Here is a 25953-nt window from a genome sequence, read left to right on the forward strand (position 1 = left end):
CAGCAAGCAGGAAAAAACAAATAGACAAGCTGGACAGAAAAAAACAGCAAACAAAATAGCAAAGCAGAACTTAGCTATGCAGAGCAGCAGGCCACAGGAACGATCCAGGAGGAAACAGGTCCAATACTAGAACATTGACTGGAGGCCAGGATCAAAGCACTAGGTGGAGTTAAATAGAGCAGCACCTAACGACTTCACCACATCACCTGAGGAAGGAAACTCAGAAGCCGCAGTACCACTTTCCTCCACCAACGGAAGCTCACAGAGAGAATCAGCCGAAGTACCACTTGTGACCACAGGAGGGAGCTCTGCCACAGAATTCACAACAGAGGCCATGGCCAAGCTGAAATTGGGCCACAACAAAGACCCACATCTTCTCGCTCGTCCTTCCTGTCCCAATTTTTAGGGGATCACAGCACACCACTATTGAAGCCAGAGCAGTGTGAAATGGTTGTTGGTTGGATAACGGATAATGCTTCCAGTCACTTAGCCACCACCACCACCTTGTCTTCCACACAGTCAAGTCCGAGTAGTCGTGAGTGTGGAATGGATATTCCTCACCCTGATCCTCCTTCCTCCCAACGTTTCCCTTTCAAGATTCTGGACGCTTGGCCGGTAAATTTGAAGTTGGGCCAGGGGCCAGATGAGATTGCATATAGCAATGCCCAAAGCATTGACCAGCCACAGTCACATGATGGCGATGGTGGGAAACTGTTACAAGAGGTGGATGATGATGAGACACAATTGCCAGAAAGTCAGGAGGAAGAGCAGAGTGCGGATGTGGAAGAAGAGATAATGGATGAAATATTGACTGACCCAACCTGGCAGGAGGAAATACAGGACAGCAGCACACATGGGAAAGGAGGCATATCACCCCAACAGGCAGGAAGAAGCAGTGTGGTGGCCACAGACGGAAGGCATGCATCCATTCCCTGTAACACCAACATGAGGGAAGTTGCCATTCCAACTGTTTGATCTTCCCGAGTCTGGTTATTTTTTAAAGACTCTGCCGATAACCCCAAATAGGCCATTTGCAGCACCTGCCATGCCTGCATCAGCAGGGGTTGCAAAACTACCAGCCTGACCACTACCAGCATGATCAGGCACATGGCAGCAAAACACCTGACTTTGTGGGCTGACCCCCAGGTTCCAGCAACACTGTCTGCAGGTGACACTACTTCTTCCACTGTTTTGCATAGAAGCCAATCCCCAATACACCGTGCATGTGAAGATGCCGCTAGCCCTGCACCTGTTGTTGCCCACAGTCAAGCAGCACCATCATCAAGCCCGTCCACATCTTTTTCCCAGCACAGGCTTCAGTTGTCTATACTCCAGTCATTGGAATGCAAGCAGAAATACTCAGCCAACTCCCCGCACAGTTTTAAATTTTAACATTTCTCTTCTGCTTGCGCTTGAAATGTTGCCTTTTAGGCTTGTTAAGACAGAAGCTTTCCGCAACCTGATGGCGGCAGCCGTCCCAAGATACTCAGTCCAAAGTTGCCACTATTTCTCCTGGTGTGTGTTCTGGCATTACACCAGCATGTGTCCCACAACATTACCCGTGCCCTCAACAATGCTGTTACTGGGAAAGTCCACCTAACCATGTACAAGTCAACAAGTGCTTGTAGCCAGGGATGGTACATCTCACTGATGGCACACTGGGTTAACATAGTGTAAGCCAGACCCAGTCGGACCTTGGGATGGAACACATACTCCCCAAGCTGAGGATTGAGGCCCCTACATCAATCAGGGTTCCCCCCACAGTCTACAGCTCCTGCACCTCCTCCTCCTCCTCTTCAGCCTCCATCTCTGAAATCAACAAATCAGTCAGAAGCTGGTAGCACTGCCTCAGACAAGCAGCAACAGGCTGTGCTGAAGCTAATCTGTATAGGTGACAAGCCGAACAATCCAGAAGAGTTGTGGACAGCGCTGAAAGAGCAGTCAGATATTTGGATGACACCACTGAATCTACAGCCAGGCATGGTCGTGTGTGACAATGGCCAGAACCTGGTGGCGGCTCTGAGGCAAGGTGAGCTCACACACGTACCTTGCCTGGTCCATGTGCTTAACCTTATGGTTCAACGTTTTCTGAAAAGCTACCCGGAGCTGCAGGATCTGCTGGTACGCCATCTGTCTGCCCATTTTAGAAAGTCAGCTACAGCTTCAGCCACCCTTGCCGTGCTTCTGCAGCTTTTGCTGCTTCTTGCTCACCGACTGGTGTTTGATGTCCCCACACGTTGGAACTCTGCGCTGCATATGTTGGAAATGATTTGTGAGCAGAAGAGGGCAGTTGTTGACTACCAACATCAACAAGGCCGTCGATATTCAGTTCAGACTCCACACATAAGACCTCAGGAGTGGACATGGATGTCAGACATATGTACCATTCTACAAAAAAACTTTGAGGACTGCACACCAAGATGGTGAGCGGCGATGATGCCATAATTAGCATCACCATCCAGCTTCTCAGCATTCTGAAAACCTCTCTGCTCATAATTAAAGAGGATGCATTGCAGGCAGAACACGAGGACATGGAACAAGGAACCATACAGGGGGATTACACTCAGCCCTGCCTCATGTCTTCCCAATGTGCATTGGTAGGCAATGAGAAGGAGGAAGTGGAGGAAAAACAGGAGCAACTTTCATGCGCTATAGACGGTACTACAAGCACAGCTGTCATACCGTCTGTTTCACCGGGAATGGCCTGATGACAAGGAGAAGGACGAGGATGAGGACAGCATGGTCAGTCGTCCTGCTGGTGAGGACACGGAAGTCTTTCCTGTTATCAGTCTGGCACCCATGGCTGACTTTATGTTGCACTGCATTTCACGTGACGCTCACATTATAAAAATTTTTGGTGACACTTATTATTGGTTGGTGACACTTCTAGACTCACACTACAAGGAGAAGTTTCAATCTCTTCTGCCAGAGGCAGATAAGTGTACTAAAATGTTGCAGTACAGAGGACCCTTGTAGCGGAATTACTTAGAAAATCCCCATGTGAGAACGCTAGGAGCCGACGTCAGAGTTTGTTGTACAACCAAGGAGTCCAAGCGAGAGAGACAGATGTACAATGCAGCTCAGGCAGGGGAACAATGGAAAAGTTCTGGGACAGTTTTCTCAGTCCCTCCCATCGTGTCGGCACAGAGGCAAGGGGTGCTGTCACAAGAAGTGCAATGTTTGGGAAGATGCTGAGGGATTACCTTGCAGATCATACAAATGTCCTCTGGGATTCCTCTGTGCCTTTTAATTATTGGGTATCCAAGCTGGACACGTGGCATGAACTGGCTCTCTACGCCTTGGAGGTCCTGGCCTGCCCTGCTGCTAGCGTTCTGTCAGAGCAGGATTTTAGTGCTGCTGGTGGAATTATAACAGATAAGCGCATCCACCTGTCAACTGAAAATGCTGACAGGCTGACTATTATAAAAATGAACAAGGGCTGGATTGGGCAAGATTTCTGTACACCACCATGTGAAAACCTCTAATACATTGTCTTTTTTGTGATGGTGTATTGTCATGCACCTCTCCCCAACCACACATGGCTATCCGCTTCCTGATTTTTTCTGTTTGGTGTTATCCTCCTCTTTATCCTCATCCTCATCATCCACTACCAGTTCAACACCAGGGTGAACGTATTCCGTGATGCAAAAGTCACGCAATTTTTGTGCAAGGGTGTTTTCCTGATGCCTGTTACTAATTAGAAACCAAAATAAACTCCCCCAGGGGGAACTGTCATCAAATTTAGATGTACATATATTTTTCCCATTTATTCTTATATATTCCAGTTTTAATATCTCTCCGCCATCCTTTTATGACCCAGTGTGTACCTCTACAATAAGAAAATATTGAAATACTATTATATATTATTTTTTTATATCCCTGTCTCTGAGCTGTTGCTAGGAACAAACACACCTCGTTGGACACAATCTGGCATCATATATATGAACCTGTGTTCGCCCCTCCCTTTTGCAATATACTTTCATTGGTGGATTCACATCCTTTTTTTTTTGTATTTTAGTATTTATTTATAGGTCTCCTCATTCTCCACCAATAGATCACCAGGCTTAGCGTCTTCTGTGCCCCTACAGGCAGTCAAATTTTTGGCAAGGGTGTCTATATAGCCCATAGTATATTTTTAAAAAAATGTATCCCTCTTGGGGAAATGTTTGTCAGCCCATGCACTGTGTGTATGTGCATTACAAGTCTAGGAGACACACTCCTTTACATTGTGCCTATTTTTTCATGAGGCCTTCAGCAATGTCTCCTAATTCTCCACCACTAGATCACCATTCACCACGCTTAACGTGTTCTGTGCTGCTGTAGCCAGTCCAATTTTTGGCAGGGGTGTCTATGATGGCCATAGTACAGTTATATGAAAAAGTTTGGGCACCCCTATTAATCTTAAGCTTAATGTTTTATAAAAATTGTTTTTTTTTGCAACAGCTATTTCAGTTTCATATATCTAATAAAGGTTGGACACAGTAATGTTTCTGCCTTGAAATGAGGTTTATTGTACTAACAGAAAATGTGCAATCTGCATTCAAACAAAATTTGACAGGTGCATAAGTATGGGCACCCCACCAGAAAAGTGACATTAATATTTAGTAGATCCTCCTTTTGCAAAAATAACAGCCTCTAGTCGCTTCCTGTAGCTTTTAATGAGTTCCTGGATGCTGGATGAAGGTATTTTTGACCATTCCTCTTTACAAAACAATTCCAGTTCAGTTAAGTTTAATGGTCGCCGAGCATGGACAGCGCTCTTCAAATGATCCCACAGATGTTCAATGATATTCAGGTCTGGGGACTAGGATGGCCATTCCAGAACAGTGTAATTGTTCCCCTGCATGAATGCCTGAATAGATTTTGAGCGGTGTTTTGGATCATTGTCTTGCTGAAAGATCCATCCCCTGCGTAACTTCAACTTTGTCACTGATTCATGAACATTATTGTCAAGAATCTGCTGATACTGAGAGGAATCCATGCGTCCCTCAACTTTAACAAGATTCCCGATGCCGGCATTGGCCACACAGCCCCAAAGCATGAAGGAACCTCCACCAAATTTTACTGTGGGTAGCAAGTGTTTTTCTTGGAATGCTGTGTTTTTTGGCTGCCATGCATAACGCCTTTTTGTATGACCAAACAAATCAATCTTGGTTTCATCAGTTCACAGGACCTTCTTCCAAAAAGAAATTGGATTCTCCAAATGTGCTTTTGCATACCTCAGCCCACTCTGTTTGTGACGTGCTTGCAGAAACGGCTTCTTTCGCATCACTCTCCCATACAGCTCCTCCTTGTGCAAAGTGCATTCTATAGTTGAACAATGCACAGTGACACCATCTGCAGCAAGTTGATGCTGCAGCTCTCTGATGGTGGTCTGAGGATTGTCCTTGACTGATCTCACCATTCTTCTTCTCTGCCTTTCTGATGTTTTTCTTGGCCTGCCACTTCTGGCCTTAACAAGAACTGTACCTGTGTTCTTCCATTTCCTTACTATGTTCCTCACAGTGGAAATTGACAGGTTAAATCTCTGAGGCAGCTTTTTTTATCCTTCCCCTGAACAACTATTTTGAATAATCTTTGTTTTCAGATCATTAGACAGTTGTTTTGAGGAGCCCATGATGCCACTCTTCAGAGGAGATTCAAACAGGAGAACAACTTGCAAGTGGCCACTTTAAGTAGCTTTTCTCATGATTGCATACACCTGGCTATGAAGTTCAAAGTTCAATGAGGTTAGAAAACCAAAACAAGTGCTTTAGTAAGTCAGTAAAATGTAGGTAGGAGTACTTAAAACAAGAAAATGATAAGAGTGCCCATACTTATGCACCTGGCAAATTTTGTTTAAATGCAGATTGCACATTTTCTGTTAGTACAATAAACCTCATTTCAAGGCTGAAACATTACTGTATCCAACAGTTATTAGATATATGAAACTGAAATAGCTGTTGCAAAAAACAATTTTTATAAAACATTAAGCTTAAGATTAATAGGGGTGCCCAAACTTTTTCATATAACTGTATATTTTTAAAAAAATGTATCTCCCTTGGGGAAATGTTTGTCAGCCCATGCACTGTGTGTATGTGCATTACAAGTCTAGGAGACACACTCCTTTACATTGTACCTATTTTTTCATGAGGCCTTCAAAAATGTCTCCTCTTTCTTCACCACTAGATCACCAGGCTTAAAGTCTTCTGTGCCGCTACAGGCAGTCCGATTTTTGGCAAGGGTGTATAGGATGCCCATAGTATATTTTAAAAAATGTATCCCCCTTGGGGAAATGTTTGTCAGCCCATGCACTGCGTATATGGGCATTACAAGTGTAGGAGACACACTCTTACATTTGGCCTAGTTTTTAATGAGGCCTTCAGCAATGTTTCCTCATTCTCCACCACTTGATCACCATTCACTACGCTTAGCGTGTTCTGTGCTGCTATAAGCAGTCCAATTTTTGGCAAGGGTGTCTATGATGTCTATGATGGCCATAGTATATATTTTTTAAAATATATCCCCCTTAGGGGAATGTTTGTCAGCCCATACACTTAGTGTATGGGCATTACAAGTCTAGGAGACCCGCTCCTTTACATTGTGCCTATTTTTTCATGAGTCCTTCAGCAATGTCTCCTCATTCTCCACCACTAGATCACCACGCTTAACATGTTCTGTGCTTCTACAGACAGTCAATTTGTTGGCAAGGTGTCTATGATCCCCATTAAATATTTTTTTTAAATGTACCCCCCATGGGGAAATGTTTGTCAGCCCATACACTTTGTGTATGGGCATTACAAGTCTAAGAGACCCGCTCGCTCCATTAAATTGGGCCTAGTTTTTAATAAGGCCTTCCTCCACCTCTTATCATTTTCCACCACTAGATCACCAGAGTTCACGTGTTCCATTGCTGCTACAGACAGTCAATTTTTGGCAAAGCTGTCTGTGATCCCAATTAAATATTTTTTAAAAATGTACCCCACATGGGGAAATGTTTGTCAGCCCATACACTTAGTGTATGGGCATTACGAGTCTAGGAGACCCACTCCTTTGTAATGGGTAATGGGACAGTTTTTTATGAGGCCCTGCTCCATGTTTCTTCCTAGGGGGATTGGCATGCGTGCAATTTGGGTTAAGTCTGCCCTTGCATTCATTGCATAAGGAAACAGCATGGTAGGACCAACTCAAGAATGTGAAGTGGGTTTTCCTTTGATCATCCAGTACCTGGGTTTAAAAGCTTAATGGCTTATTAGGGATCATATGATTTGGTAACAGGGCAGACCTTGCAGTTAATACATAAGAAAACAGTACGGCAGAACCAACTGAATAATGTGAAGTGGGTTTACCTGTGGCAATCCAGTACCTGGGTTCAAAGGCTTATTGGGGTGCATATGACTTGGTAGCAGGGCAGGCCTTGCATTCATTGCAACATTTTTTCAGGAAGCCTTCCTGTACCTCTCGTGAAAGGGGTATTGGGTTGCGTTGTAATTGTTGGCAGCCCAGCCACTCACTGCATAGGCAATAACAGCATAGGAGACCCACTGTTTAATAATGGCCCTTCAAGAAAATTAATGCCACCTAATGCCCCTCTAAAAATAGGCTTTGTGACTTTAAGAGTCCCTCCTTCATAAATGAAACAAGATGTGTCTCCTTTCGTGTCACAAACCACATGGCCAGCTAGGGTTATTAAATGTTACAATGACATTTCCCAGTAAATGCATTTGTATTGGTTGAAAGCAATGTTAAAGTTGAAAAACGCATCAAAAATGCTGAATGTGAACATAGACCAAGTGGTGGAGGAAAATTTTGGTCTGGGGTTAATTATTTTACCTTATATATAAGTCATTACCCTGGAAAGGATGTACCTTAACATATTTCCCAGCAAAATCCATTTTGGTTTCGTTTTTGTATGTTTTTTGGTACACCTGTAAACATGGTGTGAAACTGACAACATTGCTCACAGCTGTGACCTAGGAGTCAAAAATGCTTCCAGGGGCGATCCCCATTATGTTCCTGTGTCATTTCAGAAGTTTTCATCATTTTCAGATGTTTTTAGAACTTAAAAGCACCCCCGGGGGGGCATTGCGGTAAAAATACTCAGGTTTCCCATAGACTTACATTGGGCTCGGTGTTCAGGTCAAGTACCCGATTATTCCAATTTGCTCGACCCGAGCAACGAGCACCCGAGCATTTTAGTGCTCGCTCATCACTAGATGTTTCTCTTTTGCAAGTACCTAAGTTTTGAACTTTGGATAATTTGCATCATTAAATGTTAGCCCTCATCAGAAAATTAGGCTTTGCTACCATGTCAGTAAGCTTTCCCCACTGTGGACATTCGTGCTGCATTTCTTTAGAAAAATAAAACATTAAAATGTTAGTAAGGAAAACAACTTCTTCAAAACTTTTAAAATCTCTAAATAATGTGAAAATTACTAAGTTATCCATCTAAAAATAAGGTTGCATTAATTTTTTTACAGTGACATTGGTTGTTCTTTAATTGTTCCCTTATGAAAATGTCATTGACTTTATAATATTAAATAAGAAAAGATGCAAATTCAGCAACAGAAAATAATGTACAATTGCACTGCCATAAACTCATCTTGAAGGATGTCTCTGTGACATGACAATAAAACATAGTGGAAATGACTTGACATTATCACAAAAGAACATTGTGACAGTAGCAAATCAATTTAGTATGAAGAGCTCTGAGCAAATTGAAGGCAGCGATGAACAAAAGTCTTACAACTGTTCCTGTTGATCACAAAATATGCCTCATATTTTGTCAAATTTTAATTTATTTCTAATTAAATCCATACAGAAATTGCATTCTGCTATTAAGTAGTATTTTATAAGCTTTTCTGACTTCGCTTTGTTTTCAAAGGAAAATAAAAACACAAACTACAATAATCACTTATCCTAATTAGATAATAATAATAAAAAGAAAAACTAGAAACATAGATGTAACCAGTGTAACATGATTGAAAATTCCTTTAAGCTGTTATAAAATAGTAGATAAGTCTTAGCCATCCCAAAGAAATGTATGTACCATGTCCCCTTTTAGGCAGTCTGAGCCACAAGAGCCCAAGTGTAAGTCTGGAGTCACATCATCGTATCACATCCGATGAGATATGCTAATGACCCCCGGCTCTGGCTCTGCTGCAGGAGCCACGTGTCATGCTACTGTGCTCTGATCCACTCGCACAGAGAGGATTGGAGCATAGCTGAGGAGAAATTAATTTCTTCATCTCCTCCACTGCCGTCGTCAGTGTATATATTGCACTGCACTCAGATGATATCCGAGTGCTGTGTGTTGTGTCACTCGCACCCATAGACGTATATGTCACATGCCCCCGGAAGGAGAACTGGCGAAACGCGCGTCGGGGTGGGCTGCGCACTAGGACGCGGGCACATCACAGGTAATATACCTATGTTTAATTACCACGTAAAGTATATTGACAGCATTTAGGCAGTGTTTGGGTGTTTTTTTGACACTTTACCAGTGAACCTTGGCTGTTCTGCCATTTAGGCTTGTGCCAGTGGCTTGAAACTGAAGGATAGTATTAGGAGACTCTGGGTATGTGTCTTATTTGTAAAACCATATACTAGCCATGTATGGATACATTCTGTCATATACTTACATGGTCTATGTGATTGTTGCCTTTGCTCCTAGTGACCTCTAGCTGTGCCTGAGGTACCTAGATATTTATAATGTATGTTTAAATTGTGTTTATTGGCATAATAAAATTTGGTATATTTTACATTCCTTGTACCATCAGTGTATTTTCTTTGGTGGTACTGTTGGTTAGTTATTGTTACGGAATGTGACCAAGCTTTTGCTTAGGTCATTCGGATTAATATGTATACGAGTATATGGGTGCGAGAGAGCCAAGTCTTGGTGCCTATCATAGCATGCTGTGATTGTTCTTGCATGCCAATTCGGCATGAGAAATTAATCGTAGATTTGAGCTGCCCCATAGAGTAAAACGGGGCCAAGTGCTATTCGATGTTTTATCGCTTAGCACTTAGCCGTATTATACAGTGTGACTCCGGCCTGTTTCTCCTGCATCTCATGCAGCTCTGCTTCTTAACCCTGCATCAGGTGCAATAGGCCTGCTCACATATATTTGTTTCCCCCTCATAGTACCTTCCTATCTTTAGGTGCTGCTTGAAACCCACTGCTCAATTTTATCGCCCTCCTTGCTGAGAGCAGGTGAGACTTCCGTGGCCTCTCGTGCCCATTGCGCAAGAAAGTTCTCACTTTTAAAGGCTAGAACTTTCTGGGTTTTAGTCAAAACAATTGTTTATTTTGCATGTTTAATGAATGCAAAGCTTGTGGATGTTTCATAGAAATAAGTAGGGTTTTCTTACAAATAAACAAGTTTTTCTTAGGAATTGTGGCTCAGGCTCTTTGCGCTCGAATGCGTAATAATAATCTCTAATATGATAATATAATCTTCCAGCCTTGCTTTTCTCTCTGCCAATGTGTTTCTTCTGCTTATCTTTTAAGATGAATCTGAGTGAATATGACTCCAGTATTATCTAAGTGCCTTACAATTAAGCTTTTTCCTAATTGTAATGTTTAGTAATAGTTATGTTCTGAAAACTGGAGGCTATTTGGCGGTAGTTGTGAAATTTTGGTGCTTTATTATGTTTATGGATATTAACCACTTTACGACCTTGGACATATAGGTACGTCCAAAGTCGCTTGCCCCTATTTGCTGCGTCTACGGTGAAGAACCTGCAACTTTCAGGCACATGTCAGCTGAATTCATCAGCTGACAATGTGTCTCCAACAGCCATGGGTAGAATCGCAATCCACAAGTGGCTGTTAAGATGGTAAATAGTCTCCCATGGAGATTATTGAAATGAATAAAAAGTGAAAAAAAGTTTTAAAAAATATTATAAAAATATAAAACTTTTAATCAGCCCCCCCATTCAAAATAGCATAACTAAACCCTTTACCCCGCAAGGTGGTTTGCATGTTAATGACAGGCCAATAGTTTTTTCGTGACACATTGTACTTATGATAGTGGTAAAATGTATTTGATATAACTTGCATTTATTTGAGAAAAAAAAATGAAATTTGGCAACAATTGGAAGTTTGAAGTATTGCAATTTTCAAACTTTGAATTCGTATGTCCTTAAATCGGAGAGATATGTCACACAAAATAGTTAACAAATAACATTTCTCCCATGACTACTTTACATCAGCACACTTTTTTATACAAAACTTTTTTGTTAGGAAGTTATAAGGGTTAAAAGATGACCAGCAATTTCTCATTTTTCAAACAAAATTTACAAAACCATTCTTCTTAGATTTTGCTGGAATGGTTTGAGGGCACCATGTCACATTGGCAGAGCCCCTGGGGTGCCAGGACAGCAGAAACCCCATATGTGAACTCATTTTTCAAACTACACTCCCCAATAAATTCATCTAGTGATGCAGTGATCATATTGACACCACATGTGCCTCACAGAATTTTATACCATTGAGAGGTGAAGAAAGAATAAATTACATTTTTAATACTAAAGAATTTTTAGCCCCAAGTTTTTAAATTTCTAAGAGCTAATATGAAATTTTTCTATAACAAACTAAGGTCCATTTTTTTCTGAGTGCGCCAATACCCTACTTGTATTCGGGAAATTTTTTTCAATCACAGTGCAAAGCCCAGAGGGGAAGGAACACCATATTACAGTGCAGATTTCACTGTTATGGTTTGCGGGTGCCATGACTCACTAGGAGAGCCCCTGAGTTGCCAGAACAGCAGAAACCCCCATAGGTGACCACTAGGGTTGAGCGACCTTGACCTTTTTAGAGTCGAGCCGTGTTTCGCGAAACCCGACTATCTTAGAAGTCGAGTCGAGTGGAATCGGCCGATTATCGCGAAAAGTCGGGTATCGCCCGAAACACGAAACCCAATGCAAGTCAATGGGGGAGCATAGTCGGCAGTGAGTGGAGGCCAGGAAAACACCTACACTGCCCATTTTAATGGCAAAAACATCCATTCTTGTTAAAGAAGCTTGTCAATCGTAATTTACCTTATAATAATTGGAAGGCATTTGAAATTGGGGGTCATTTGGCCAAAGTTGTGGGGGGTAGGGCTGGTTCAAGTAATTAGTGGGCCCAGTAAATCTGGACCACGTCACGGCAGTGGAGCAGGGAGAGGTAAGTATTTAAACTTTGCAAGTGCTGTGATCCTGAGCAAGCAGGGGGGGCCCACTCGTTGGCATTGGCACTGGCACAGGGCCCCTCAAAGCACAGCGGTGTGTTTGCACGGCGGGGGCGCCTCCCACCGGCAGCAACACTTTTGCGTACTATGAGAGGCCCTGTGTCAGTGACGTCGCCAACTAGTATTCCTCCCCCCACCTGATGAAGGAACCTGCACTTTCATCTGCACCTTCCTCTTTGTCCCCGTGTAAGGTGGTATGGTATGAGGGAAGAGGAACCTGACTTTCAGCAGGGTCAAAATCTTGCTGTGTAGCGTGCACGGGGAATTTTGCGTTATGGGTCAATGTACCAGCAGACTCATCTATCACTGGCTGGGCAATGGGCAGGATGAGGAGGAAACACAGATATAGGCCCAAAGAATAAAGTGGGCTAAATGCAGTTCAAAATTGGTAACACAGGACTAACCAGGGGGCATTGCAGTGGAGGACAACTGGAATGAGAGGCTGACACAGAGAGTAGGCCCAAATCAGTAAGTAGTCGACATGCAGTTCAAAATTGTCAACCGTAGTAAACAGGCGGCACAGCTTTGTTCAGTGGAGGAGAACAGCAAGGAGTGGCAGACACCGATAGTAGGCCCCAACCCAACTAGTAGGCCAAATGCAGTCTAACATTAACAACTACTTAACGAGAGCCTGAAAATGGAATTTCAGGACAGGAAACCAGGAGAACAGCAAGGAGTGGCAGACACCGATAGTAGGCCCCAAACCAACTAGTACGCCAAATGCAGTTGTTCCGTTTAACCACAATTTAATGAGAGCCTGAAGATAGAAGTTCAGGAAAGGCAACCTGGAGAACACCTTGGAGTGTAACACACCATCTCTCTACACCCCATACCCAATTTGTAGGCCTAATGCAGCATAGTTTCCAACAACTACTAAACGAGAGCCGGAAGATCGAAGCTCAGGAAAGGCAACCTGGAGAACACCTTGGAGTGGAACACACCATCTCTCTACACCCCATACCCAATTTGTAGGCCTAATGCAGCGTAGTTTCCAACAACTACTAAACGAGAGCCGGAAGATCGAAGCTCAGGAAAGGCAACCTGGAGAACACCTTGGAGTGGAACACACCATCTCTCTACACCCCATACCCAATTTGTAGGCCTAATGCAGCGTAGTTTCCAACAACTACTAAACGAGAGCCGGAAGATCGAAGCTCAGGAAAGGCAACCTGGAGAACACCTTGGAGTGGAACACACCATCTCTCTACACCCCATACCCAATTTGTAGGCCTAATGCAGTGTAGTTTCCAAGAACTACTAAACGAGAGCCGGAAGATCGAAGCTCAGGAAAGGCAACCTGGAGAACACCTTGGAGTGGAACACACCATCTCTCTACACCCCATACCCAATTTGTAGGCCTAATGCAGTGTAGTTTCCAAGAACTACTAAACGAGAGCCGGAAGATCGAAGCTCAGGAAAGGCAACCTGGAGAACACCTTGGAGTGGAACACACCATCTCTCTACACCCCATACCCAATTTGTAGGCCTAATGCAGTGTAGTTTCCAACAACTACTAAACGAGAGCCGGAAGATTGAAGCTCAGGAAAGGCAACCTGGAGAACACCTTGGAGTGGAACACACCATCTCTCTACACCCCATACCCAATTTGTAGGCCTAATGCAGTGTAGTTTCCAAGAACTACTAAACGAGAGCCGGAAGATCGAAGCTCAGGAAAGGCAACCTGGAGAACACCTTGGAGTGGAACACACCATCTCTCTACACCCCATACCCAATTTGTAGGCCTAATGCAGTGTAGTTTCCAAGAACTACTAAACGAGAGCCGGAAGATCGAAGCTCAGGAAAGGCAACCTGGAGAATACCTTGGAGTGGAACACACCATCTCTCTACACCCCATACCCAATTTTTAGGCCTAATGCAGTGTAGTTTCCAACAACTACTAAACGAGGGCCGGAAGATCGGAGCTCAGGAAAGGTAAGGTGGAGAACACCTTGGAGTGTAACACACCATCTCTCTACACCCCATACCCAATTTGTAGGCCTAATGCAGCGTAGTTTCCAACAACTACTAAACGAGAGCCAGAAGATCGAAGCTCAGGAAAGGCAACCTGGAGAACACCTTGGAGTGGAACACACCATCTCCCTACACCCCATACCCAATTTGTAGGCCTAATGCAGTGTAGTTTCCAAGAACTACTAAACGAGAGCCGGAAGATCGAAGCTCAGGAAAGGCAACCTGGAGAACACCTTGGAGTGGAACACACCATCTCTCTACACCCCATACCCAATTTGTAGGCCTAATGCAGTGTAGTTTCCAACAACTACTAAACGAGAGCATGAAGATCAAAGCATTGGCGAGGAAACCTGGGGAACACCTTGGAGTGGAACACACCATCTCTCTACACCCCATACCCAATTTTTAGGCCTAATGCAGAGTAGTTTCCAACAACTACTAAACGAGAGCCGGAAGATCGAAGCTCAGGAAAGGCAACCTGGAGAACACCTTGGAGTGGAACACACCATCTCTCTACACTCCATACCCAATTTGTAGGCCTAATGCAGTGTAGTTTCCAAGAACTACTATACGAGAGCCGGAAGATCGAAGCTCAGGAAAGGCAACCTGGAGAACACCTTGGAGTGGAACACACCATCTTTCTACACCCCATACCCAATTTGTAGGCCTAATGCAGTGTAGTTTCCAACAACTACTAAACGAGAGCATTAAGATCGAAGCAATGGCGAGGAAACCTGGGGCACACCTTGGGGAGGCAGACACCGTTAGTAGGCCCTACCAAAGTTGTACCCCCAATGCAGTTTTAAAATTCCTAGAGGCTGAAAACAAGACTATTGACGCTCAGCTTTTTTCAAAGGAACACAGCTGAATTGAGTGGCGCAGACAGACACAGGTAGTAGGACTTAAAAAATGTGGCTCACTGCAGCTTAAAAAAGTTACAGGGGTACACAAGCAGCAGTGCTCTGGGCAGTGGAGGACAATTTCAATAGTGGACCGCAGACAGACTTTGTACGCCTACTATTAAAAAAAGGATGCTCTATGCAATTAAAAATAGGTTCCAGGGGTCCACGGGCAGCAGTGGTGTGGTCAGTGGACGAGTATTGGAAGGAGGGACCGCAGACAGGCGTAGTATGCCTAACATAACAAAATTAGGCTGTAGACACTGTAAAATTGGTTCCAGGGGTACACGGGCAGCAGTGGTGTGGTCAGCGGAGGAAAATTGGAATTAGGGACTGCAGACAGACTTTGTAGGCTGTCCTCTGTGGACCATGCATCCAACACATTAACCCAGTGCGCCGTAATGGACACGTAACTTTTTGTGGACATGCCTACTGGTCCATGCGTCTCTTGTCAGGTGCACCTTTCTACTGTTTGATTGCCTGAGTGCTATGACAATGCAGACTTTTTCATGCCGGTGGAGGGCTGGGATGGCTTTTCTCGCAAAAGAAATGTCGACTGGGTAGCTTGAACCGTTGCACAGCGTAGTTCATCTGGGCTTTCTAAATATAAAACAAAGAAAAAAAGGAGGTTACATGCACTTTCAGCTGGGTTCCAGGGGTACACGGCCAGCATTGGTCTGGTCAGTGGAGAACTATGGGAAGGAGTGACCGCAAACAGGCATCGAAGGCCTAACATAATAACACATTGCTGTTGGCAATTTTAAATTGGTTCCAGGGGAACACGGGCAGCAGTGGCCTGGTCAGTGTAGTAGTAGTAGAAAGAACGGACCGCAGACAGGCATCGAAGGCCTAAAATAAAAAAATTGGGCTGGCTGTAGGCAATTTTAAATTGGTTCCAGGGGAACACGGGCAGCAGTGGCCTGGTCAGTGTAGTAGTAGTAGAAAGAACGGACCGCAGACAGGCATCGAAGGCCTAAAATAAAAAAATTGGGCTGGCTGTAGGCAATTTTAAATTGGTTCCAGGGGTACAGGGGCAGCAGTGGTGTGGTCAGTGGAGGCATATTGTAAGGAGTGACCGCAGACAGGCATCGAAGGCCTAAAATAATAACACATGGCTGTAGGCAATTTTAAATTGGTTCCAGGGGTACACGGGCAGCAGTGGTGTGGTCAGTGGAGGCCTAGTGGAAGGAGTGACCGCAGACAGGCATCGAAGGCCTAAAATAATAACACATGGCTGTAGGCAATTTTAAATTGGTTCCAGGGGTACTGTTGTGAATTCTGTGGCTGAGTTCACTTCTGTGGTCACAAGTGGTATTGCAGTCTCTGGGCTTCCTCCCTCAGGTGTTTTGGTGAGCTCGTTGGCTGCCTTGCTATTTAGCTCCACCTGAGTCTGTCTTCCTTGCTCCTTGTCAATGTTCCAGTGTTGGATCTGAGCTACTGCATCTTTCCTTGGGCCTGCTGCTCTGCTAGATAAGTGCTTCTAGTTTGTTTTCTGTTTTTTTCTGTCCAGCTTGCTATTGTCTTTTGCTGGAAGCTCTGAGAAGCAGAGGGGTGCACCGCCGTGCTGTTAGTTCGGCACGGTGGGTCTTTTTGCCCCTTTGCGTGGTTTTCGTTTTAGGGTTTTTTGTAGACTGCATAGTTCTCTTTGCTATCCTCGCTCTGTCTAGAATATCGGGCCTCACTTTGCTGAATCTATTTCATTCCTACGTTTGTCTTTTCATCTTGCTAACAGTCATTATATGTGGGGGGCTGCCTATTCCTTTGGGGTATTTCTCTGAGGTAAGTCAGGCTTGTATTTCTATCTTCAGGCTAGTCAGCTCCTCAGGCAGTGCCGAGTTGCATAGGTAGTTGTTAGGCGCAATCCACTGCTGCTTATAGTTGTGTGAGGATAGATCAGGTACTGCAGTCTACAGAGATTCCACGTCTCAGAGCTCGTCCTATTGTTTTTGGTTATTGCCAGATCTCTGTATGTGCGCTGATTACTGCACGCTGTGTTGCCTGATTGCCAGCCATAACAGTACAAGGAGCCACACCAATGATTCCCAATAGAGGGAAAAAAGAAATCCTGACATCATTTTTTTTTCTTAGCTCTGTCTTCAGTCTTTTTTTCCCCTAGACATTAGAGTGCTTCAGGACACAGCTGTGGACATGGATATTCAGGCTCTGTGCTCCTCAATGGATAATCTCGTTGTAAATGTACAAAAGATTCAAGATACTATTGATCAGAAATCGATGCTAGAACCAAGAATTCCGATTCCTGATTTGTTATTTGGTGACAGAACTAAGTTCCTGAGCTTCAGAAATAATTGTAAGCTATTTTTGGCCTTGAAACCTCATTCTTCTGGTAATCCTATTCAACAGGTTTTGATTATTATTTCTTTTTTGCGCGGCGACCCACAGGACTGGGCGTTTTCTCTTGCACCAGGAGATTCTGCATTGAGTAATGTTGATGCATTTTTCCTGGCGCTCGGATTGCTTTACGATGAGCCTAATTCAGTGGATCAGGCTGAGAAAAATCTGCTGGCTTTATGCCAGGGTCAGGATGATGTAGAAGTATATTGTCAGAAATTTAGGAAATGGTCAGTACTCACTCTGTGGAATGAATCTGCACTAGCGGCTTTGTTCAGAAAGGGTCTCTCTGAAGCTCTTAAGGATGTAATGGTGGGATTTCCTATGCCTGCTGGTTTGAATGAGTCTATGTCCTTGGCCATTCAGATCGGTCGTCGCTTGCGCGAGCGTAAATCTGTGCACCATCTGGCGGTACTGCCTGAGAGTAAACCTGAGCCTATGCAGTGCGACAGGACTATGACTAAAGTAGAACGGCAAGAACACAGACGTCTGAACAGACTGTGTTTCTATTGTGGTGATTCTACTCATGTTATTTCTAATTGTCCTAAACGCACTAGGCGGTTCGATAGCTCTGCCGTTATTGGTACTGTACAGTCCAAATTCCTTTTGTCCATTACCTTAATGTGCTCTTTGTCATCGTATTCTGTCATGGCGTTTGTGGATTCAGGCGCTGCCCTGAATCTGATGGATTTGGATTATGCTAAACGTTGTGGATTTTTCTTGGAGCCTTTGCGGTGTCCTATTCCGTTGAGAGGAATTGATGCTACACCTTTGGCCAAGAATAAGCCTCAGTACTGGGCCCAGCTGACCATGTGCATGGCTCCTGCACATCAGGAAGTTATTCGCTTTCTGGTACTGCATAATTTGCATGATGTGGTCGTGTTGGGGTTGCCATGGCTACAAACCCATAATCCAGTATTGGATTGGAACTCTATGTCGGTAACCAGCTGGGGTTGTCAGGGAGTACATGGTGATGTTCCATTTTTGTCTATTTCGTCATCCATTCCTTCTGACATCCCAGAGTTCTTGTCGGACTTTCAGGATGTATTTGAAGAGTCCAAGTCTGATGCCCTACCTCCGCATAGGAATTGTGATTGTGCTATCGATTTGATTCCTGGTAGTAAATTCCCTAAGGGTCGTTTATTTAATTTGTCCGTACCTGAACACACCGCTATGCGCAGTTATGTGAAGGAGTCCCTGGAGAAGGGACATATTCGCCCATCGTCGTCACCATTGGGAGCAGGGTTCTTTTTTGTAGCCAAGAAGGATGGTTCGCTAAGACCGTGTATTGATTACCGCCTTCTTAATAAGATCACTGTTAAGTTTCAGTATCCCTTGCCATTGATTTCTGACTTGTTTGCTCGGATTAAGGGGGCTAGTTGGTTTACTAAGATTGATCTTCGTGGTGCGTATAATCTGGTGAGAATCAGGCAGGGAGATGAATGGAAAACGGCATTTAATACGCCCGAGGGTCATTTTGAGTATCTGGTGATGCCGTTCGGACTTGCCAATGCTCCATCTGTTTTTCAGTCTTTTATGCATGACATTTTCCGTGAGTATCTGGATAAATTCTTGATTGTTTACTTGGATGACATTTTGATCTTCTCAGATGATTGGGAGTCTCATGTGAAGCAAGTCAGAATGGTTTTCCAGGTACTGCGTGCTAATTCCTTGTTCGTGAAGGGATCAAAGTGTCTCTTCGGTGTGCAGAAAGTTTCATTTTTGGGGTTCATCTTTTCCCCTTCTACTATCGAGATGGATCCGGTTAAGGTTCAGGCCATCCAGGATTGGACTCAGCCGACATCTCTAAAAAGTCTGCAGAAATTCCTGGGCTTTGCTAATTTTTATCGTCGCTTCATCTGTAATTTTTCTAGCATTGCCAGACCATTGACCGATTTGACCAAGAAGGGTGCTGATTTGGTTAATTGGTCTTCTGCTGCCGTGGAAGCTTTTCAGGAGTTGAAGCGTCGTTTTTGCTGTGCCCCTGTGTTGTGTCAACCTGATGTTTCTCTTCCGTTCCAGGTCGAGGTTGATGCTTCTGAGATTGGTGCAGGGGCGGTTTTGTCACAGAGAGGTTCTGGTTGCTCAGTGTTCAAACCATGTGCTTTCTTTTCCAGGAAATTTTCTGCTGCTGAGCGTAATTATGATGTGGGCAACCGAGAGTTGCTGGCCATGAAGTGGGCATTCGAGGAGTGGCGTCATTGGCTTGAGGGTGCTAAGCATCGCGTGGTGGTATTGACTGATCATAAGAACTTGACTTATCTCGAGTCTGCCAAGCGCTTGAATCCTAGACAGGCCCGTTGGTCGTTATTTTTTGCTCGTTTTGATTTTGTGATTTCATACCTTCCGGGCTCTAAAAATGTGAAGGCGGATGCTCTGTCTAGGAGTTTTGTGCCCGACTCTCCGGGGTTATCTGAGCCGGCGAGTATCCTCAAGGAAGGAGTCATTGTGTCTGCCATCTCCCCTGATTTGCGGAGAGTGTTGCAGAAATTTCAGGCTAATAAACCTGATCGTTGTCCGGCCGAGAAACTGTTCGTCCCTGATAGGTGGACTAGTAAAGTTATCTCTGAACTTCATTGTTCGGTGCTGGCCGGTCATCCAGGAATCTTTGGTACCAGGGAGTTGGTTGCTAGATCCTTCTGGTGGCCATCTCTGTCACGGGATGTGCGTGCTTTTGTGCAGTCCTGTGGAATTTGTGCTAGGGCTAAGCCCTGCTGTTCACGTGCCAGTGGGTTGCTTTTGCCCTTGCCGGTCCCGAAGAGGCCTTGGACACATATTTCGATGGATTTCATTTCTGACCTTCCCGTTTCTCAAAAAATGTCGGTCATTTGGGTGGTCTGTGATCGCTTTTCTAAAATGGTCCATCTGGTGCCCTTGGTTAAATTGCCTTCCTCCTCTGATTTGGTGCCTTTGTTCTTCCAGCATGTGGTTCGTTTACATGGCATTCCTGAGAATATTGTTTCTGACAGAGGTTCCCAGTTTGTCTCGAGGTTCTGGCGAGCCTTTTGTGGTAGGATGGGCATTGACCTATCTTTCTCCTCGGCCTTCCATCCTCAGACTAATGGCCAGACCGAACGAACCAATCAGACCTTGGAAACATATCTGAGATGTTTTGTTTCCGCTGACCAGGATGATTGGGTGTCATTTTTGCCGTTGGCTGAGTTCGCCCTTAATAATCGGGCCAGCTCGGCTACCTTGGTCTCTCCATTTTTCTGCAATTCTGGGTTCCATCCTCGTTTCTCTTCAGGACAGGTTGAGTCTTCGGACTGTCCTGGTGTGGATTCTGTGGTGGACAGGTTGCAGCAGATCTGGACTCAGGTAGTGGACAATTTGACCTTGTCCCAGGAGAAGGCTCAGCTTTTCGCTAATCGCAGACGCCGTGTGGGACCCCGACTTCGTGTTGGGGATTTGGTTTGGTTATCTTCTCGTCATATTCCTATGAAGGTTTCCTCTCCTAAATTTAAACCTCGTTTTATTGGTCCGTATAGGATTTCTGAGATTCTCAATCCGGTGTCTTTTCGTCTGACCCTCCCAGACTCCTTTTCCATACATAATGTATTCCATAGGTCGTTGTTGAGGAGATACGTGGCACCTATGGTTCCATCTGTGGAGCCTCCTGCCCCTGTTTTGGTGGAGGGGGAATTGGAGTATATTGTGGAGAAGATTTTGGATTCTCGTGTCTCTAGACGGAAACTCCAGTATCTGGTCAAATGGAAGGGTTATGCTCAGGAAGATAATTCCTGGGTTTTGCCTCTGATGTCCATGCCCCAGATCTTGTTCGTGCCTTTCATGTGGCTCATCCTGGTCGGCCTGGGGGTTCTGGTGAGGGTTCGGTGACCCCTCCTCAAGGGGGGGGTACTGTTGTGAATTCTGTGGCTGAGTTCACTTCTGTGGTCACAAGTGGTATTGCAGTCTCTGGGCTTCCTCCCTCAGGTGTTTTGGTGAGCTCGTTGGCTGCCTTGCTATTTAGCTCCACCTGAGTCTGTCTTCCTTGCTCCTTGTCAATGTTCCAGTGTTGGATCTGAGCTACTGCATCTTTCCTTGGGCCTGCTGCTCTGCTAGATAAGTGCTTCTAGTTTGTTTTCTGTTTTTTTCTGTCCAGCTTGCTATTGTCTTTTGCTGGAAGCTCTGAGAAGCAGAGGGGTGCACCGCCGTGCTGTTAGTTCGGCACGGTGGGTCTTTTTGCCCCTTTGCGTGGTTTTCGTTTTAGGGTTTTTTGTAGACTGCATAGTTCTCTTTGCTATCCTCGCTCTGTCTAGAATATCGGGCCTCACTTTGCTGAATCTATTTCATTCCTACGTTTGTCTTTTCATCTTGCTAACAGTCATTATATGTGGGGGGCTGCCTATTCCTTTGGGGTATTTCTCTGAGGTAAGTCAGGCTTGTATTTCTATCTTCAGGCTAGTCAGCTCCTCAGGCAGTGCCGAGTTGCATAGGTAGTTGTTAGGCGCAATCCACTGCTGCTTATAGTTGTGTGAGGATAGATCAGGTACTGCAGTCTACAGAGATTCCACGTCTCAGAGCTCGTCCTATTGTTTTTGGTTATTGCCAGATCTCTGTATGTGCGCTGATTACTGCACGCTGTGTTGCCTGATTGCCAGCCATAACAGGGTACACGGGCAGCAGTGGTGTGGTCAGTGGAGGCCTAGTGGAAGGAGTGACCGCAGACAGGCATCGAAGGCCTAAAATAATAACACATGGCTGTAGGCAATTTTAAATTGGTTCCAGGGGTACACGGGCAGCAGTGGTGTGGTCAGTGGAGGCCTAGTGGAAGGAGTGACTGCAGACAGGCATCGAAGGCCTAAAGTAAAAAAATTGGGCTGGCTGTAGGCAATTTTAAATTGGTTCCAGGGGTACACGGGCAGCAGTGGTGTGGTCAGTGGAGGCCTAGTGGAAGGAGTGACCGCAGACAGGCATCGAAGGCCTAAAATAATAACACATGGCTGTAGGCAATTTTAAATTGGTTCCAGGGGTACACGGGCAGCAGTGGCCTGGTCAGTGTAGTAGTAGTAGAAAGAACGGACCGCAGACAGGCATCGAAGGCCTAAAATAAAAAAATTGGGCTGGCTGTAGGCAATTTTAAATTGGTTCCAGGGGTACACGGGCAGCAGTGGTGTGGTCAGTGGAGGCCTAGTGGAAGTAGTGACCGCAGACAGGCATCGAAGGCCTAAAATAATAACACATGGCTGTAGGCAATTTTAAATTGGTTCCAGGGGTACACGGGCAGCAGTGGCCTGGTCAGTGTAGTAGTAGTAGAAAGAATGGACCGCAGACAGGCATCGAAGGCCTAAAATAAAAAAATTGGGCTGGCTGTAGGCAATTTTAAATTGGTTCCAGGGGTACACGGGCAGCAGTGGTGTGGTCAGTGGAGGCATAGTGGAAGGAGTGACCGCAGACAGGCTTCGAAGGCCTAACATAACAAAAATGTCAATACAATGGTATTGTCAGTGGCAGGCATTGAAGGATGTCAGCGCATAGACTAAACATTGGTGGAGCTGTGAGATAATTTTGCAAGTGGTAGAGCACTGTTTGAGCTGGGGGGGGAACTGTCTTGTGGCCGGCGGTACAGGCCCAGGGCCCCTCATATTACAACGGTGTGTCTGACGTTGGGTGCGCACCACCACCGCCAGAGACACTTTATTGTACTAGGAGGGACCCAGTGGCAGTGCCGTCGACCAAAAGCGGGCACACCCACCTCTTCAGACAAACAGCACTCTCACGGGTGCTGTCGCCAAGTGTCGATACCACGGCCCCGTGTGGGGAGTTTGGCCATTTAGTGAGGTGTAAACATGTCGTATGCTGGACAATCAGGTGCAGAAAATTACGAGATTGGAAAAGGCATTCAGAATAGTCCACAGGCAAGACCTTTTCATAGGAAAGCTAGGTGTCAGCCGGGCATGGTGGGGCAAAAGATTTCGAAATCCAGTTGTGGTTCATTTTAATGAAGGTTAGATCATCTACATTTTGGGTAGCCAGACGAGTCCTTTTTTCTGTTAGTATTGAACCTGCAGCACTGAATACTCTTTCTGATAGGACACTAGCTGCCGGGCAAGCAAGCTCCTGCAATGCATATTCTGCCAATTCTGGCCAGGTGTCTAATTTTGATGCCCAGTAATCAAATGGGAATGACGGTTGAGGGAGAACATCGATAAGGGATGAAAAATAGTTTGTAACCATACTGGACAAATGTTGTCTCCTGTCACTTTGAATTGATGCTGCAGTACCTGTCCTGTCTGCGGTCATAGCAAAATCACTCCACAACCTGGTCAGAAAAACCCTCTGGCCAACGCCACTTCTGATTTCTGCCCCTCTAACTCCTCTGGTCTGCTGGCCCCTGCAGCTCGTGTGAGAACGATCACGGGCGCTGTGTGCAGGGAATGCCAGAAGCAAACGGTCAACAAGAGTTGATTGTTTGGTTGCTAATATTAGTTCCAAGTTCTCATGTGGCATTATATTTTGCAATTTGCCTTTATAGCGAGGATCAAGGAGGCAGGCCAACCAGTAATCGTCATCGTTCATCATTTTAGTTATGCGTGTGTCCCTTTTGAGGATACGTAAGGCATAATCCGCCATGTGGGCCAAAGTTCCAGTTCTCAAATCTGCGGTTGTGCTTGGTTGAGGGGTAGTTTCAGGCAAATCCACGTCACTTGTGTCCCTCCAAAAACCAGAACCCGGCCTTGCCGCGCCACCAATTTCCAGTGGCCCCGGAAAAGCTTCCTCATTAAAAATATAATAATCCCCATCATCCTCCTCGTCCTCCTCCTCCTCTTCGCCCGCTAACTCGTCCTGTACACTGCCCTGGCCAGACAATGGCTGACTGTCATCAAGGCTTTCCTCTTCCTCAGCTGCAGACGCCTGATCCTTTATGTGCGTCAAACTTTGCATCAGCAGACGCATTAGGGGGATGCTCATGTTTATTATGGCGTTGTCTGCACTAACCAGCCGTGTGCATTCCTCAAAACACTGAAGGACTTGACACATGTCTTGAATCTTCGACCACTGCACACCTGACAACTCCATGTCTGCCATCCTACTGCCTGCCTGTGTATGTGTATCCTCCCACAAAAACATAACAGCCCGCCTCTGTTCGCACAGTCTCTGAAGCATGTGCAGTGTTGAGTTCCACCTTGTTGCAACGTCTATGATTAGGCGATGCTGGGGAAGGTTCAAAGAACGCTGATAGGTCTGCATACGGCTGGAGTGTACGGGCGAACGGCGGATATGTGAGCAAAGTCCACGCACTTTGAGGAGCAGGTCGGATAACCCCAGATAACTTTTCAGGAAGCACTGCACCACCAGGTTTAAGGTGTGAGCCAGGCAAGGAATGTGTTTCAGTTGGGAAAGGGAGATGGCAGCCATGAAATTCCTTCCGTTATCACTCACTACCTTGCCTGCCTCAAGATCTACAGTGCCCAGCCACGACTGCGTTTCTTTCTGCAAGAACTCGGACAGAACTTCCGCGGTGTGTCTGTTGTCGCCCAAACACTTCATAGCCAATACAGCCTGCTGACGTTTGCCAGTAGCTGCCCCATAATGGGAGACCTGGTGTGCAACAGTGGCAGCTGCGGATGGAGTGGTTGTGCAACTGCGGTCTGTGGACAAGCTCTCGCTTCTGCAGGAGGATGAAGAGGAGGAGGAGGGGGTGCGAACGGCTACAGCCAACTGTTTCCTAGACCGTGGGCTAGGCAGAACTGTCCCAAACTTGCTGTCCCCTGTGGACCCTGCATCCACAACATTCACCCAGTGTGCCGTGATGGACACGTAACGTCCCTGGCCATGCCTACTGGTCCATGCATCTGTTGTCAGGTGCACCTTTGTGCTCACAGATTGCCTGAGTGCATGGACTATGCGCTCTTTAACATGCTGGTGGAGGGCTGGGATAGCTTTTCTGGAAAAAAAGTGTCGACTGGGTAGCTCGTAGAGTGGTACAGCGTAGTCCATCAGGGCTTTGAAAGCTTCGCTTTCAACTAACCGGTAGGGCATCATCTCTAATGAGATTAGTCTAGCTATGTGGGCGTTCAAACCCTGTGTACGCGGATGCGAGGCTAAGTACTTCTTTTTTCTAACCATAGTCTCATGTAGGGTGAGCTGGACTGGAGAGCTGGAGATCGTGGAACTAGCAGGGGTGCCGGTGGACATGGCAGACTGAGAGACGGTGGGAGATGGTATTGTTGCCGCCGGTGCCCTAGATGCAGTGTTTCCTACTACGAAACTGGTGATTCCCTGACCCTGACTGCTTTGGCCTGGCAAAGAAACCTGCACAGATACTGCAGGTGGTGCGGAAAATGGTGGCCCTACACTGCCGGAAGGGATGTTGCGTTGCTGACTAGTTTCATTGGCCGAGGGTGCTACAACCTTAAGGGATGTTTGGTAGTTAGTCCAGGCTTGCAAATGCATGGTGGTTAAATGTCTATGCATGCAACTTGTATTGAGACTTTTCAGATTCTGTCCTCTGCTTAAGGTAGTTGAACATTTTTGACAGATGACTTTGCGCTGATCAATTGGATGTTGTTTAAAAAAAT

Source organism: Ranitomeya imitator, chromosome 5 (genome assembly GCF_032444005.1).
Source record: "Ranitomeya imitator isolate aRanImi1 chromosome 5, aRanImi1.pri, whole genome shotgun sequence".
Classification (NCBI taxonomy): domain Eukaryota; kingdom Metazoa; phylum Chordata; class Amphibia; order Anura; family Dendrobatidae; genus Ranitomeya; species Ranitomeya imitator.